The sequence below is a fragment of the Anomaloglossus baeobatrachus genome, chromosome 6, assembly GCF_048569485.1.
Source record: "Anomaloglossus baeobatrachus isolate aAnoBae1 chromosome 6, aAnoBae1.hap1, whole genome shotgun sequence".
NCBI lineage: Eukaryota > Metazoa > Chordata > Amphibia > Anura > Aromobatidae > Anomaloglossus > Anomaloglossus baeobatrachus.
In genome coordinates, this window is record NC_134358.1 from 323,310,785 (window position 1) to 323,328,261 (window position 17,477).

Sequence of the window (17,477 nt, forward strand, 5' to 3'; positions counted from 1 at the left end):
GAAGAATGACTGAGCCACAGAGATGAACGATGATGTCACTCAGATTATTTACGGTCACAGCTTGAGGTTCCCACGGTCCTCCACCTATGATCGCTCCTATGAGGTCACTCAATTCACTGAGATCACCTGAGGTCATAGGTGGAGAACCGTAGGAACCTCCAGCTGTGACCGCAAATATACCTGAGTGACGTCACCGCTCATCGCTGTGGCTCATTCTCTGCCTGAAGCTCACAGTAGGTGGTCATATTCTATGACCACGAGTTGTCATTTCAGATGTAGCAGAGCTAGAATCGTCGTGGGACCTTGTGAGGATTACGTCGGACCTGTGTGTTTTGGGGTTAATAAAGTTGTGAAAAAGGGTGTTTTTTTGTATTTTATTTCAAATAAACACAAACACCAAAAAAATCCTTTATTTCTTTTCGGCTTACAGATTTTTATTGGGGGGCTCTCATATACATTTCCCATTACTAATCTAAGGCATAGTGGCAGCTGTGAGCTGTTATTAACCCCTTATTACCCCGATTGCCACCGCACCAGAGCAATCGGGATGAGCTGGATTGTAATTGTCATATCTAATGAATGCGACAATCCGGGGCAGCTGCAGGCTGTTGTTTTTAGGCTGAAGGGGCCCATTCAGCATGGGTCTCTCCAGCCTGAGAATACCAGCTTCCAGCTCTCGGCTTTTTCATGGTTGGGTATTAAAATTGGGGGGGGACCACATGCCGTATTTTTAAATAATTTTTTTCTAATTCCTCTCATTTTTACACAGATAAGGTAAGCAAAAGGCTAGGGGCTGCAGCCTGTAGCTGTATGCTTTTTCTGTGCTGGAAAATGGGGCAACCCTATGGCATTTTTAAAATGTATTTATTTATTTTTACACCAATATACACACGCACACAGTGCCTCTGATTGGTTGCAGTCACACACCATGGGGAGTGCCGGTGGCCAGGAAAGCAATGCATATGCATGAAGATAATGATTGGCCTTGGAAGTAGAGTGAGTGGCCCTGGAAGTAATGTATAGGTGCATGCAGACCGGTAAGTATGAAGCACTTGTTCAAATCCCTTTATCTCTTCTACCACCATTTTTAAGCTCCTCAGTTGGGTCCCCATAGATTTATATGGTAACCAGTGTCTAGTCAGATATCTGGGATCAATATCGGGCCCAAACCTGTTTTTTTCTCAACCTAGTTGGACCCTCCGATCCTGGGTATCTGTGCGTCTGCCCATCACTACTTGCAAGTTTTGTGCAGAAACTATTAGGGTATGTGCGCACGTTGCTTTTTACCTGCTTTTTACCTGCTTTTTTGCTGCTTTTTCTTCTGCGCTGTTTAGGGTATTTGCGCACGTTGCTTTTTACCTGCTTTTTACCTGCTTTTTTGCTGCTTTTTCTTCTGCGCTGTTTAATGCCAAAATGGATGTGTTCTTCTATTCAAGCAAAGTCTATGGGAATTTGGGTTTCTTGTTCACACTATGTTGTTCAAAATGCTGCCTTTTTGTGGCAGAACTTTGGTCAAAAACTCAGCTTTGCAGTGCAAAACCCAAATGGCAAAAACAATTGACATGTTGCTTCTTTGAAAAGCTGAGTTTTTGACCAAAGTTCTGCCACAAAAAGGCAGCATTTTGAACAACATAGTGTGAACAAGAAACCCAAATTCCCATAGACTTTGCTTGAATAGAAGAACACATCCATTTTGGCATTAAACAGCGCAGAAGAAAAAGCAGCAAAAAAGCAGGTAAAAAGCAGGTAAAAAGCAACGTGCGCACATACCCTAACATTGGGATGTTGGGAAAAAGCGGATACCTGTATCACAGAGCTAGGGGCTATAAGTACTGTTGTTGCCAAATGTCTAGGGAAGAACCTTTAGTGATGCAGACAAACAAGGTAAAGTGTTGAGGTGATGCAGTGGCTGTTTTTAGCAATGTTATTGAGAGATGCCTGAGGAACTGAACCTGGAAGTTTGAAGATGCCTATAGAAAATAAGCAATGGGACAAGGTGCAATCATCCTAGATTGGAGCTCACTAAGTAGTACAGGAAGTCCATGAAAGGTCAATATAGGCACAGCTGAGAACAACCTTTAAACAAAAACTAATAACATGTACTAAAAGCTAACCCGATGAAGAAAATAAAACCATCTATTTTATAACTGAACTACAGGCTGAGTAATATGTGCAACTGCAGCATGCATGTTTTCTATTACAAAGGAAAAGAACTGGGGAGGGGTGTGGCCAGCTCACATGTCAACGGACGTGTTCCCTGTGAGCTCCAGTATATTGATCTGAAAGGATACCCTGCTGGTGAATTATAATGTCGGGCAACCCCTTTATCACTCTGGTACTGTTACCTGCACCAGGGGTGGAAGTCCGGAACCTCCTTAGCCGGAGGAGGGGCGAGGAATGAGGATAGGAAAGACTATGAAGAGTGCTGAACAGGAGCTTAAACATGGCTCGGCAGCATCTTCAGGTCCAGTTAAGATTGAGCGGGTGGTGGAGCGACAGAAGGATGCAGCGGCCAGGCTTGAAAAATAAGTATACTCACTGCCAAAGGACTCTGCGGGCAGCCTGCACATGGAGAACAGACAGGTGCAGAAACAACCTAAGGCAAATCAGGGCAGTCTACCTCAGAGGAGGTAGCAGAGTGTAGTGCTGCAGGGTGGTAGAAGCAAGACAATTTACAAGGAGAAGCTGTAATAGAGGCTTCCTCCCAGAATAAAGATCCTACTCACTCAGATGTTTTGCACGCTTTAGACCTGTGTAATGCTTTTTTTGATGAACCTCACAGTACAAGTGGGAGATATTAAAGAATAAATTTCTAATATGAAGCAAGACTTTACGAAACTGGCCAAGTGGACAACTGAGCTAGAGGAAAAGGTCAGTAATATTGACAATGCCTTATAGCCCATGAGAAAGGATGTGCATTTGTATGGTAGATCCTTAAGCCTGCTTTACACGAGATGATAGGTTGTGCGATAGCACAATCGATCGTACCTGCCCCCGTCATTTTTGCGTCACGGGCAATTAGTTGCCCATGGCACACAAACTCGTTTAACCCCCGTCACACATACCTTCCGGACGACCTTGCTGTGGGCGACGGACGTCCACTTCCTGGAGTGGGCGGGACGTTTGGCGTCACAGTGACGTCACACGGCAGGCGGCCAATAGAAGCGGAGGGGCGGAGATGAGCGGGATGTAAACATCCTGCCCACCTCCTTCCTTTCATTAAGCCGTCGGGTGCCGCGGGAGGCAGGTAAAGCTGTTGTTCATCGTTCCCGTGGTGTCACACGGAGCAACGTGTGATGCCACGGAAACGATGAACTACCGCCGCCATTTTAATTAAACAATTTTATGAAACCTAGCGACGAGTACACGACTCACGATTTGTGAGCGATACTGCGTCGCTAGGAGGTGTCACACGAAACCACGTCGTGCGGTATGCCGGATGTGTGTCACGAAAACCGTGACCCCCAACGACATATCGCACAATCTATCGTCTCGTGTAAAGCCCGCTTTAGAGGCAATCAAATCTAAATAGGATGATTTTGAAAACTGGCTGTGTAAGAATAATGTTTGGACTGTAGGAGCACCAAGAAAAGTAGAGGGCATTAGGAGGTCTGATTTCTTTGACGATTGGGTGTTCAAAACTTTTAGGAAAGATACCCCCGCCTGGAAGTCCCCCACACATGGTGCTTGTGAGAATCCTGCATTACAAAGACAGAGATAATATCTTACGGGTAGCTAGAGATATGCCTGATCTATGCACAATGGAAATAAATTGTCTCTATTCCAGATTTTTCTATTGAGGTGCAGAAGAAGAGGAGTTAGTTTCAGGACATTAAGCATAGACTGCGCCAGATCAAAGTCTCACATTCTATGCTGTTTCCTGCAAGATTAAAGGCCACTTTACACGCTGCAATATCGGTAGCGTGGGTACCCGCCCCATCTGTTGTGCGACATGGGCAAATCGCTGGCCATGCCGCACAACATCGCCCAGACCCGTCACACATACTTACCTGCCCGGCGACGTCGCTGTGACCGGCGAACCGCCTCCTTTCTAAGGGGGCGGTTCATTCAGCATCACAGCGACGTCACAGCTGCGTCACTGAACCGCCGCCCAATAGAAGCGGAGGGGCGGAGCTGAGCGGGATGAAACATCCCGCCCATCTCCTTCCTTCCGCATAGCGGCTGGGAGGCAGGTAAGGAGAGCTTCCTCGTTCCTGTGGTGTCACACGGAGCGATGTGTGCTGCCGCAGGGACGAGGAACAACTTCGTTACTGCTGCAGTAACGATTTTTGAGAATGGACCCCCATGTCACCGATGAGCGATTTTGCACGTTTTTGCAACGATGCAAAATCGCTCATAGGTGTCACACGCAACGGCATCGCTAATGCGGCCGGATGTGCATCACCAATTCCGTGACCCCAACGAGTTAACATTAGCGATGTTGCAGCATGTAAAGCCCCCTTAAGGGTGAAAGTAAGAAATACCACCGATTTCTTCGATATCCCAGGGGTCGCCCTTGCCTAGTTGGATCCAAATTAAAAACCGCTGTGGACCACCGAGACCTAAATACTACATGTTTTTCCACTGTTATGCTGGGTATAATCTGGTAGTGGAATTGAAAGAGTTAGACCCATATTGAGTTAAATTTATGAAAGACGGCCAATGCTATATGTACTGATGTAATTATTACTGCTAAGTGCCTTTCCCTCCCCACCATCCAGCTTCCCTCTCTTCTGCAGCGCCCCACGGGGCAGGTGGTTAACCTACTCGTTGCCGGGCCATTGACGGTTGGGTCAAGAGATGTCATGGGTGGCCTTGCCTGGTTCCGTTGCCCCGAGGTGTGCAGTACATGAAGGGAAAGCTGGGTGATTGGGGAAAGTTTGTCATGACGCCACCTGTGGTATGCGGCCAGCGAGTAGCCGCCGCTGCAGAATTCCTCAACGGGGTGGGTGTTATGGCAGCCAGGATGGTGTCACTCCCCACGGGCAGAGCGGTCCCCAGGTGGATGTCAAAGGGTTTGTCAGTCTCCTGGGAGCACCGATGCACAGGGCGACGGTGCCGGCAAAGACAGGAACGACACAGGGGGCTGAGGTTGAAAGTTCTCTTTACTCACAATTGGTAAGATGTCCCGGAGGTGCCGCTCTCCGCTGTGATGGGCCTCAGCCGGTCCTGGGTAAATCAGAGGCAATACCATGTGTCTGTGGAGTGTGAGACATTCCTTCCTTACTTGCACTTGGTTGTGGATCCCCGTGGCTTGAAGCGGCTTGGGGACCCCAGTGTCTCCGTTAAGTGTCCCGTCCCGTATGCAGGTGGCGCGGATCCTCGCCATGGGGCCTGGCTGCAATCCCGATCTCGGATCCTATGTGTCACTGTGCTCTGGCAAAATGGGTGGTGAGTAATGGGACTTGTAATCCCCATCCCTTGCAGATTCTGGCAGACAACATAAAGTATGATCTTCCCTAGGGCTTCTGCACCCTGTCAGCGCAGGCACTGTGGGAACGGTTAGGCTCGACCTACAGCTACTATGTTCTCCTCTGTCTCACCATCTCCACCGGTTGCCTCTCGCCCGCTTCCAGTCTAGCAGGTTCCACCTAGAAGAGCTCTTAAGCATGCCTTCTAGGTACCATATTGTTCAAAGTCTTAGACTATTCTAAACTGAAACTGTTTGTGTGTTCCAACTCCCTCAGTCAGACCCCACCTTCTTGAAGACTCATAGTGACTGTTGCCCTGGTATTTCCAAGCCTGGCTTCCTGTTTTGTGTAACTGGCTGACTCACTGACTGGATCTTGTGTAAGTGAAACAAACACCAGGGATTAACCTCCTCTTACCCAGAATGAATACTACATCTTAAAAGAGATGAAGTACCCTGTGGCGACTGAAGACTCAGGGGCACCCCTTCTCCCTCCTCCTTACCTACCCCTTTCCCTCTTCCACCTCCCCTTCCTGCCCCCTCTCCTCTTTTCCCTATTCCTCTTCCCCTCCACCTTTCCCCTTGTTGCCTGAACACAAATTTATGAATATAGATACAGTGGAACCTTGGTTAACAAGAACAATCCGTTCTGGGAGTGTGCTTGTTAACCAAGTTACTCGTTCAGCAAAGCAAAATTTCCCATAGGAAATCATTGCAATGCAGAAAATTCGTTCCACAACTTGTTAAATGTCCCATCCTGGTCCCCTGTTGTGCCATTCCACACATGTACAAACACGTACAAACACGTACAAACACGCACACACACAAACACACACAAACACGCACAAACACGCACAAACACGCACAAACACACACAAACACACACACACACATATTATGCTCATCTTACCTTCTGTTCCATCGCCGACCTCCTGGATCTTGCAGTTCGCCGGTACAGGATGTGTATTGGGTAACCATCGCGACGAGGGAGGAACTTCCGCTGCCAGAGCGCTGATGTCAAAGGCAGGTGCCGCTTGCCTCTGATTGGCCAGTGTACTGCCTTTGAATAGTGGCTGACAGCGGAAGTTACTCCATCGTCATGATGGTTACCCAATACACATCCTGTAGCAGTGAACTACAAAAACCATGAGGCCGGCAATGGAACGGAAGGTAAGTTGAGCATAATTTGTGTGCATGCGTGTTTGTGTTTGTTTGTGCGTGCTTGTGTGTGTTTGTGCGTGTTTGTATGTGTTTGTACATGTGTGAATAGCACAATAGGGGACCAGGATGGTTGTGTGGACTGCAAGAGCGGGTTAGAGTGCGGTGGATGTACAGAACCGGAAGTGTGCGCAGTGAGTATTTTGCTAGTACGGCAAAGCTTGCTCGTAAACTGAGTTACAAATTTACAGCAAGCTTTGCTCATTAAGCAAAATACTCGCTAACTGGGTTGCTCATTAAGCGAGGTTCCACTGTAGTTGGTAATGAGCATTCTTTTATATACATGGAGCAAAAGAGACAGACTTATTGGTCAGGGCCTCCTCCCTCTAGCTTCATTTCTAACAAGGAGTGTGTGTCATTTTTTTACTAATTTGGAATAGTCTGAGGTTATTGGTCTTGACTCTGAGGAGTACTGAGGGCAAGAGATAGAGACCCTTCGACTTTCAATATGATCTTTGAATTACATAGTTGGGGTGGGGGGAGGAATGTTATTAAAGCGGGCTTTACACGCTGCGACATCGCTAATGCGGAGTCGTTGGGGTCACGGATTTTGTGACGCACATCCGGCCGCATTAGCGATGCCGTTGCATGTGACACTGATAAGCGATTTTGCATCGTTGCAAAAACGTGCAAAATCGCTAATCGGCGACACGGGGGTCCATTCTCAATTATCGTTACTGCAGCAGTAACGAAGTTGTTCCTCGTTCCTGCGGCAGCACACATCGCTGCGTGTGACGCCGCAGGAGCGAGGAAGCTCTCCCTACCTGCCTCCCGGCCGCTATGAGGAAGGAAGGAGGTGGCCGGGATGTTACGTCCCGCTCATCTCCGCCCCTCCGCTGCTATTGGGCGGCGGTTCAGTGACGTTTCAGTGACGTCGCTGTGACGCCGCACGGACCGCCCCCTTAGAAAGGAGGCGGTTCGCCGGTCACAGCGACGTCGCCGGACAGGTAAGTATGTGTGACGGCTCTGGGCGATGTTGTGCGGCACAGGCAGCGATATGCCCGTGTCGCGCAACAGATGGGGGTGGGTACCCACACTAGCGATATCGGGACCGATATCGCAGTGTGTAAAGTAGCCTTAAGACCTGATTGGTATATAGTTACCTGGTACAAGTCTATAACTGGATCATATAATTAAATTATAGGACTTTAATACAACCAAAGATATGGCAGGAAATATAATGTTGCTATCATGGAATATTCAAGGAATTAATGATCCAGTTAAACATAGAGCAATTTTAGATTATAAAAACTCTGCAGCCGGGAAGACAAGGTGGGTAGGACAAAGTTTCCATGCCACATATTCAGCATACTCACAAGAAGTAAGTATTCTGATCCATCGCAAAATCCCTTTCACTGCCATCAGACCAAGATAGATCAATTAGGGCATTATGTGTATTCTAAGTAGATTGGCAGACACTGAGTGTATTTGGTTGCTACTTACCTTCCTCCCCCATATTTTGGAGATGTTCTTAAAAAAAATAAAAAAAAAATTACAATTTACAGGACTTGACCCCAAACCCTCCTTATAACTTTGAGAGATTTCAATAATATCATAGATAAGGGGGTTAGATACGTTCCAGTATAACCCAGTAGTGGGAGAGCTAAGTTTTAGATTAGTAGAGGCAGTAGACCTGCTGGATCATTGGGGGATACGTAACGCAGGTACTAGATTATACAACTGTCAGTCTCCTACACCGTGTGCAGAATTATTAGGCAAGTTGTATTTTAGAGGTTTTTTTTTTTTTATTGATCAACAACTATGTTCTCAATCAACCCAAAAGACTCATAAATATCAAAGCTTAATATTTTTGGAAGTTGGAGTGTTTTTTTCTTTTAGATTTGGCTATCTTAGGTGGATATCTGATTGTGAAGGTAACTATTACTGTGCAGAATTATTAGGCAACTTAATAAAAACAAAATATATTCCCATCTCACTTTATTTTCACCAGGTAACCCAATATAACTGCACAAAATTTAGAAACAAACATTTCTGACATGCAAAAACAAAACCCCCCAAAAAAAATTAGTGACCAATATAGTCACCTTTCTTTATGATGACACTCAACAACCTACCATCCATAGATTCTGTCAGTTGCTTGATCCGTTTATGATCAACATTACGTGCAGCAGCCACCACAGCCTCCCAGACAGTGTTCCGAGAGGTGTACTGTTTTCCTTACCTGTAGATCTCACATTTTATGAGGGACCACAGGTTCTCTATGGGGTTCAGATCAGATGAACAAGGGAGCCATGTCATTATTTTTTCATCTTTTAGACCTTTACTGGCCAGCCACGCTGTGGAGTAGTTGGATGCATGTGATGGAGCATTGTCCTGCATGAAAATCATGTTTTTCTTGAACGATACCGACTTCTTCCTGTACCACTGCTTGAAGAAATTGTCTTCCAGAAACTGGCAGTAGGTCTGGGAGTGGAGCTTCACTCCATCCTCAACCAGAAAAGGTCTCACAAGTTCATCTTTGATGATACTGTGACGCCCTGGGCAAGCCAGGGGTCACAGGTCATTGCACCACCACACCCTACACCCCAGTTAGGAACACCAAGGCTACCAAAATCCTTGTTGCCTTCCTCCAGGGGCTGATGTTCACACCAGGGGGTGGGCCAGGCAGTTAGCTCCGCCCACCGAGGAGTTCACAGCCCTGGAGGCGGGAGGAACCAGGCAGATGAGTGTTAGAGTTTAGCTCAGGCAGAGTCAGAGTTGAGTTAGGGAAGTGAAGGAGTAAACAGTAGAGTCGAGTTTAGGAAAGTAAAGGGAAGTGGAAGGAAGCAGGAGTAAAGCTAAAGAGAAAAGCTGAAGTGACAGTAGTAAAGCCTGAAGTTGGTCCGGCTGTGTGCCCGGACAGTGACAGCAAGGTCAGCAGACGGCGGTGATAGTCTGCAGGGGGACTGCTCGGAGGTTGCTGGAAGGACCGCGGACGGGTAGTGGCCCGGCGGTCTGGAGCAGTATACGAAGAACAGTCAGCACCAGGGCAGGGGCCTCTCGGATCCCGGCAAGGCTTGGAGTCGCCATAATTTGCCAAATCCGTCAGTGAAGGGGACGTCTGTCTCCAAACAACCAAGTCCCGATTGAAGGCAACAGTCCGACCGTTCAGAGAGACACCGCCACCGCCAGGGCACCAGTTTCTCAGGGCCAGCACCTGCGGGCAAAGTAGGGCTCCTCCGGCCCATATCCAAGCCGGGGAGCGGGTTACCGGTGGGAACCCATCGCTACCAATACAGAAACATTAGGTGCAGGAAAAGGGACATCACCGTCACCTACTGGGGAAAGCAAGTGCAGCCGTCCATGGGAACCGTCTTTCCAGCCGTGTGTTTTACCGAAAACTGTGTCAATGTCTCAGGCTGAGTGAGTACCACAGTGCCGCAAGGCACAGCGCTGCCCCCGCGTCCCTGCACCCCACCAAGCCCTGCATCACCCACCTCATCACTGGGCCCCGGGATCACCAACCCCTACCCACGGAGGGGCAACACAACAACTGGCTGCTCCATACCATCACTCCCGGGATCCCCAGCCAGCGCAGCGGTGGTGTACACCTAATCACCACAACCGTGGGTGGCGTCACGGACAATAACCAATCCCCACACCCAAAATCCCCTTTCACTCACGGGCGAGGAGCGCCGCTAGAGTCCCCGGGATCCGGCCCATCGCTCGAGCCACCGAGCAGCAGCAGGCCGCAGCAGCCGCGGCAGCCGGACCCAAGCAGCAGTAGGGAGAGCGCGGCGTCCCCTCCTCCGCCCGTGACAATACCAGCCCATACCAGTACCCCACCTCCACCTTTCTGGCATCTTAATCGGAGTAGAGCTCTCTGCCCTTTACTGATCCAGCCTCTGGCCCATCCATCTAGCCCATCAAGAGTCACCCTCATTTGATCAGTCCCTTAAACCTTTTGAAAAATCAGTCTTAAGATATTTCTTGGCCCAGTCTTGACGTTTTATCTTATGTTTCTTGTTTAAAGGTGGTCGTTTTTAAGCCTTCCTTACCTTGGCCATGTCCCTGAGTATGGCACACATTGTGCTTTTTTATACTCCAGTAACGTTGCAGCTCTGAAATATGGCCAGACTGGTGGCAAATGGCATCTTGGCAGCTTCAAGCTTGATTTTCCTCAATTCATGGGCAGTTATTTTGTGCCTTTTTTGCCCAACACGCTTCTTGCGACCCTGTTGGCTATTTGCCATGAAACGCTTGATTGTTCGGTGATCACACTTCAAAAGTTTGGCAATTTTAAGACTGCTGCATGCCTCTGCAAGACATCTCACAATTTTGGACTTTTCAGAGCCCGTCAAATCTCTCTTCTCACCCATTTTGCCAAAGGAAAGGAAGTTGCCTAATAATTAAGTACACCTTATATAGGGTGTTGATGTCATTACACCACACCCCTCCTCATTACAGAGATCCACATCACCTGATTTACTTAATTTGTAGTTGGCTCTCAAGCCTATGCAGCTTGGAGTAGGACAACATGTATAAAAAGTATCATGTGATCAAAATACTCATTTGCCTAATGATTCAGCACACAGTGTACACATAACTCGCTATGAAATATAGCTCAAGCACTGGGGAACTCGTTGATGGCAGTTATGGTGCAAATAGTGGAATACCTCCCTAAAAGCTTATTGGATCACTCCCCTATTAAAGTGCTTGTTAAAGTAGGTGTGCAAGAAGGCGAGGAAAGAGTGTCCTTGTGCTTTAACTCATACTGGCTGAATATTTTTCCTGAAACATGTAAGATTTCTGGTATGCTAAAATAATGTTTTGATAATAGTGAGCAATCTGCCTCAATGAGAATAATATGACATGCCTCAAAGGCTTTTCTAAAAGGGCTTCTGATCAAACAAGTTAATCTCATTAAAAATAGGTCTAAAGCATTTGAGAAAAACACTGGAATTAGACGTCAGCCACATGGAGGCACAATCAGTGGGTGCGACCGGGCCTGGGGTTTCAGGGGGCCCGAGGAACTCAGCACTTGTTTCAGCTGGATGTGCATCTGAGTGCACACATCCACCCGTCTGGTCCCTGTGCTGCAAATTATGGTGTCACAGTAGGCAGCAGACGGCTCTAGGGCTGACACATGTCTTGGCTAATTAAGAAAATGCATATTCACTCTTCAGCATTCCCATAAGCTCACCCACTTCTTTCCACTGAAGCCAGTGATGAGAGGTGGGCGGGCTTATGGGTGGGAGAGCAGTAATAGGAATACAGTGATCACCTGGTCACTGGCTTTGTGCATCTGCTGAGTGATTGTGTCCAGCCCACCTGGAAATCTATTGATCCCCCACTGGGCCCCTGACTCTGACAGTCTCTCCTCCAGCATACAGCACTGACGCTGTATGTTCCATTTAAGCTCCGTCCCTCTCCATTTAGAAAAGGGGAGAAATGCTGAGTGTATGGGTGGCGCCCCTGAATACATCAGGGTGCCACAGGGAACTGCATTTTTACCCAGGGTGCAGGGCCTACCCCCCATTGTCCCAGGTACCCAAGGAACTGGAGTCACTCCCATCTGCACCACAAAATCCAATCACCTCACATGAGTCACTGCCAGACACACCAGGCGGGTTGGACTAGCTGGAAAATGGGCCAGCGATTTGGGAACTGGGCACACTGTAAGGGGTACTTTGCACGCTGCGACATCACTAGCCAATTGTAACGATGCCGAGCGCGATAGTCCCCGCCCCCGTCACAGATGCAATATCTTGTGATAGCTGCTGTAGCGAACAATATCGCTACGGCAGCTTCACACGCACTTACCTGCCCTGCGACGTCGCTCTAGCCGGCGACCCGCCTCTTTCCTAAGGGGGCGGGTGGTGCGGCATCACAGCAACGTCACACGGCAGGCGGCCAATAGAAGTTGAGGGGCGGAGATGAGCGGGACGTAAACATCCCACCCACCTCCTTCCTTCCGCATTGAAGGCGGGACACAGGTAAGGAGATGTTCCTCGCTCCTGTGGCTTCATACACAGCGATGTGTGCTGCCGCAGGAACGAGGAACAACATCGTACCTGTCACTGGAGCGAAATTATAGATTTTCAATGCTTTTGCTTTCGTTTATCGGTGCTTCTAGGCTTTACACGTTGCGACGTCGTTACCGGCGCCGGATGTGCGTCACTTTCGATTTGACCCCGACGATATCGCAGCAGCCATGTCGCAACGTGCAAAATACCCCTAAGAGGGAGACGGAGAGTGAAGAAGTAGGCTCCAGAGAGTGAGGAGCTGGGAGAGTGAGCTCCTGGGGAGCTAAGGAGAACTAATTGGGGCGAAAGAAGTGATCCGGGTCCAGAAGAGTCGGGGACCGGTTGCAGGGACGTTGGACAGGATTGTGATGGACGTAGTCTTGGAGGGACTGTCGGCCCCCAGAAGGGCCCAAGAGAACTGACCGCTACCGAGCACAACGGGGTACAGGACCCTAGGTCCGGAGCCGATTCAACAACTTGACAATTCACCTGAAAGGGAACGGATCTTCAAGGACTTCCCTAAACGCTCAGAGATTGAGGGCATCAGCACAACGAGGGGCACAGAGTTATTCCAGACACAGCAAGCCACTGAGTTCCCAAGTGCCAGCCCTTAAGAGCACAGCTACACTACACATAGTGATCAGAGCCCCCAACAGCTTCAAGCCAGTGGGACCATCACCGGACAACAAATTGTGCATGGAGGCAGGCTCCGAATCACTAAGTGACACCGTTGGGACCGGGTACTTGGAAGGGCTCCCGGCAGACGCAGCTGTACTCGGAAACTTTGGTTTACCTACAGTGAGTATGTCTCCTTTCTCCACCTCATCAAACACCATGATTACCTGCAGTGAGTACCCTGGTTCCTGCACCCTGTCCTCCCAAAGCTACCAACCCTCTGAGCCCGGGGCCTTCCCTACCTGCGGAGGGACTGACACCTTGCTGCTTCACACCATCTGCCCCGGTCCTCTCTCCAGCAGCGGTGGTACTCCCATTACCCCAACCAGCAGGTGGCGTCACAAACTTTTCCCCTGTAAATATCCCCCTTTTACGGATCAGAGTGTCCTCCAAGCTGGGTCCGGACCCCTCGAGCCACGACAATCCCGGATCCGAGCAGCCCGACTAACACCGGGGCGGCAAATATGCCTATCCTCCTCAGCACAGCCATCCCCTGCACTGCTCTCACTGCTGCAGAGCCTCACAGCAGTAAAGTCTGCTCACCCATAGTAAGCCCCGCCCACCTGCACAGACCTGCTCTGGAGTCTCAGGCCTGTGTAGTGAGTGCTGCAGAAATATAAAAAATCTTCATATAGTTTGCTGTCAGACAACCAACTTTCTAATTTCTTTGTGTATACAGTGTGTACAAAATGCTGACATATATAGTCTATACAAATAAGTACAGTGTATATGTCTGCATTTGTGTGACTGTGTGGATGTGTGACATTTTTAGTGATAAAATTCAGATACTAAAAAGTAAAATTAATACTAAAAGCACCAAAAAACCTTTTAAAAATACCAATACTCTTGTTCCATTAAAAAAAACTACCATTTTTATATGCAAAATGATTAAACCTAAAATGTTATTTATAGCACAAATATGTACAGCAAAAAAAAGAATGGATGAGGCTATTTATCAGGATGGAGGAGAAATATATAAGAATAGGATGGGAAAACTGGATGCTAAGGGTAAGAGACTCTTTCCCTCAGCATCCAGCTTTCTCATGCTCTTCTGTGACGCCCTGGCAAAACCAGGTAGTCACAGATGACTGTACCCCCCACCAGAGGTACAGGAATCGCCTCCTCCTTGGGAATTTACACCACGCATCCCACACAGGGGAACTTCAGCCACAAATCCTAGTCGCCCCCACCATGACACACAGGACACACCAGTGGGCGGGACCAGGCAGATGGGAACGCCCACCCAGGGGTCTTGAGGTGACATGGGGTGGGAACCAGTCAGTTGAGTTGAGTCAGTTGAAGTGTGGAGTGGAGTCTAGTCAGTGGAAGTTGGAGTGCAGCGTGGTCAGGGTTGGAGCCCTGGGACCACGGGAGGACCGACTAGGTGGCAGACGGCTCTGTAGGACCACAGGAGATGGCGACTCGATCGCGGGAGACCCGAAGTGGAGCGGGGCAAAGGTCGTAGCCCACCGGTACCGACGGAGGGAATCCGGTCCAGAGGCCGTGCACGGGCGGGGTACCTGGACCAAAGGACGAAGCTGCAGGGGAACGGATTTCTCCATTCCAAGCGGGGTTAATCCACACACCAAAAGACAAAAGTGCAGGAGGAAGGGCCCCTACATTGTTAACCCGTGTGCGGGACCGGCACACCCCTGCAGAGGCAACCGGCATCCGGCCTTGGTTTACAGTACGGTGTCACCCGGTCCAACCTACCGACAACGCCCCAGCCCTGCTCCTTACCCACACCTGGGCCCCGGGACTACAACAAACCCCTTCCCGTGGAGGGAGAACCATCTTGATGCTGCAGCAGGCCCCGCGATCCCGGCAGTCACGTAAGTCATGCCGATTACTTTGCCTTATGTGCCCGGTGCCACCTGGCTGCCCCAGTACGATGGCCGATCTGATGCCCTGCAGGTATGCATGGAAAATATATGTACTGTCCTTGACATGTATGCAATGACCGACAGGCAGCGTGCATCCGTGGTGCTCGGACGGCTGACAGGTGCAGCAGAGCAGGAGGTTGACACATGGACTGATGAGGATCGGGCCTCCGTACCCACCATATTTGATAAGCTACAAGTTTCCTTCGAAACCCGTACGGAGGCGGAGCTACGAATGAACTTTTATAACGGCAAGCAGCGTCCTCAGGACAGCATTCGTGACTATGCCCTGAGGTTACAGACCACTCTGTGTACCCTAAGAGGCACTTTGCACGCTGCGACATTGCAGGCCGATGCTGCGATGCCGAGCGCGATAGTGCCCGCCCCCCGTCGCAACTGCGATATCCTTGTGATAGCTGGCGTAGCGAACATTATCGCTACGGCAGCTTCACATGGACTCACCTGTCCTGCGACCGTCGCTCTGGCCGGCGACCCGCCTCCTTATTAAGGGGGCGGGTCGTGCGGCGTCACAGCGACGTCACATGGCAGGCGGCCAATAGGAGCGGAGGGGCGGAGATGTGCGGGATGTAAACATCCCGCCCACCTCCTTCCTTCCGCATATCCTACGGAAGCCGCAGTGACGCCGGTAGGAGATGTTCCTCGCTCCTGCGGCTTCACACACAGCGATGTGTGCTGCCACAGGAGCGAGGAACGACATTGGACTGTCGCGTCAGCGTAATCATGGATTACGCCGACGCTACACCAATGATACGATTACGACGCTTTTGCGCTTGTTAATCGTATCATCGAGCCTTTAAACACTACGATGTCGCATGCGATGCCGGAAGTGCGTCATTTTCAATTTGACCCCACCGACATCGCACCTGCGATATCGTAGTGTGCAAAGCCCGCCTTAGGCTAGGTTCACATTTCCGTTGTTTTGCATCAGTCACATGCGTTGCTTGACGCTTGTGACTGATGCGTTGTACAACAGATGACAAGAATAGAATTCATTGTCGGACTCCGTTGTAAAAGAGAGAGCGATCAGCTGATCGTTCACAATAGCCGGCTGGCTAATAAGAGCGAACACATGATTTCCCGGTGGCCGGCTAATGAGAGGGATTACTCGATTGCTGACAGCAGCTGGCCGCCGGGTGATCAGCTGATCGCTCACAGCAGCCGGCCGCCGGATGATCAGCCGATCGCTCACAGCAGCCGGCCGCCGGGTGATCAGCTGATCGTTCGGCCACCGAGAATGTGTGCGGGCGGCGGAGTGCGGGGTGGGTGGACTGAGCGGGACCATGGCGCTGAGGACGTCAGGTGAGTGTGTGAGTGTGTGTGTGTGTGAGTGTGTGTGTGTACATGCCGAGCGCGGGAGGGGGCGGAGCCGAGCGGGGAAGTGTCGGGCTCCCTGCACACGTAGGCAGGGTAAATATCGGGAAACTAAGCAAAGCACTTTGCTTGGTTACCCGATATTTGCCTTGGTTACCAGAGTACACCGCTTAGCGCTGACTCCTTGCACACGTAGCCAGGGTAAATATCTGCTGCTCAAAAAACGTTAAAGGCTATGTTCCTGCTGCCCGACGGTCCACAACTGATCAGTCGGGCGGAGCATGCAACGTGTATCGCCCTGAGAGGGGCCCGGTCGCTTCTCCACTGCTTGGGCCAAACCGCTCGAGGTCTGGGCTCGGGTTGTCGGTGGCACGAGTGCCTCCGGACCGGGGGCCACGTCGCTCTGTTAAGAAGGAAGGCAGTAGGATGGTGGTGGTGTGGGACGAGGCGTGCAGCCGGGTGGGCCGCGCTGTCGTCCTACGGGTCGTGACACCACCCACGAGTCAGGGTGACAGGATGCACCACTGCTGCGGCTGGAATGAAGGTGGGCTTGTCCGGGATAGGTGATGCGGCCGCAGCTTAGATGTTAGCCCCTCCGTGGGTAGGGGCGGTGTGTCCCGGGGCCCGGTGGTGGGGGACCGCTGGCGGCGGTGTTGTTGTCGGAGTGCAGGGTGCCGTGCTGCGGTGCAGTGTCATGCCCGGATGGCACTGGTGTACTCACAATTAATTCACACTCAGAGTTACTGGTAAACCAAAGTTCGGGTATGGTCGGGTCTTGCAGCCGGCTGCTAGTGTCCCCCATGAAGTTGATGGTGGCCCCTTTCCCTTGCACCTCTTGTGTGGTTTTTTGGCTCCTCTGCCTAGACAGTGGTAGCCCGCTCCCCGGCGTTGAGCTGCTGGAGGAGCCCTCGGTTGCCCGCAGGCACTGGCCCATCGGGTGTTTGGCCCTTGGCGGTGGCACTCACCCGGTATCGGTGGGCTTTTGCTTTCTTTCGA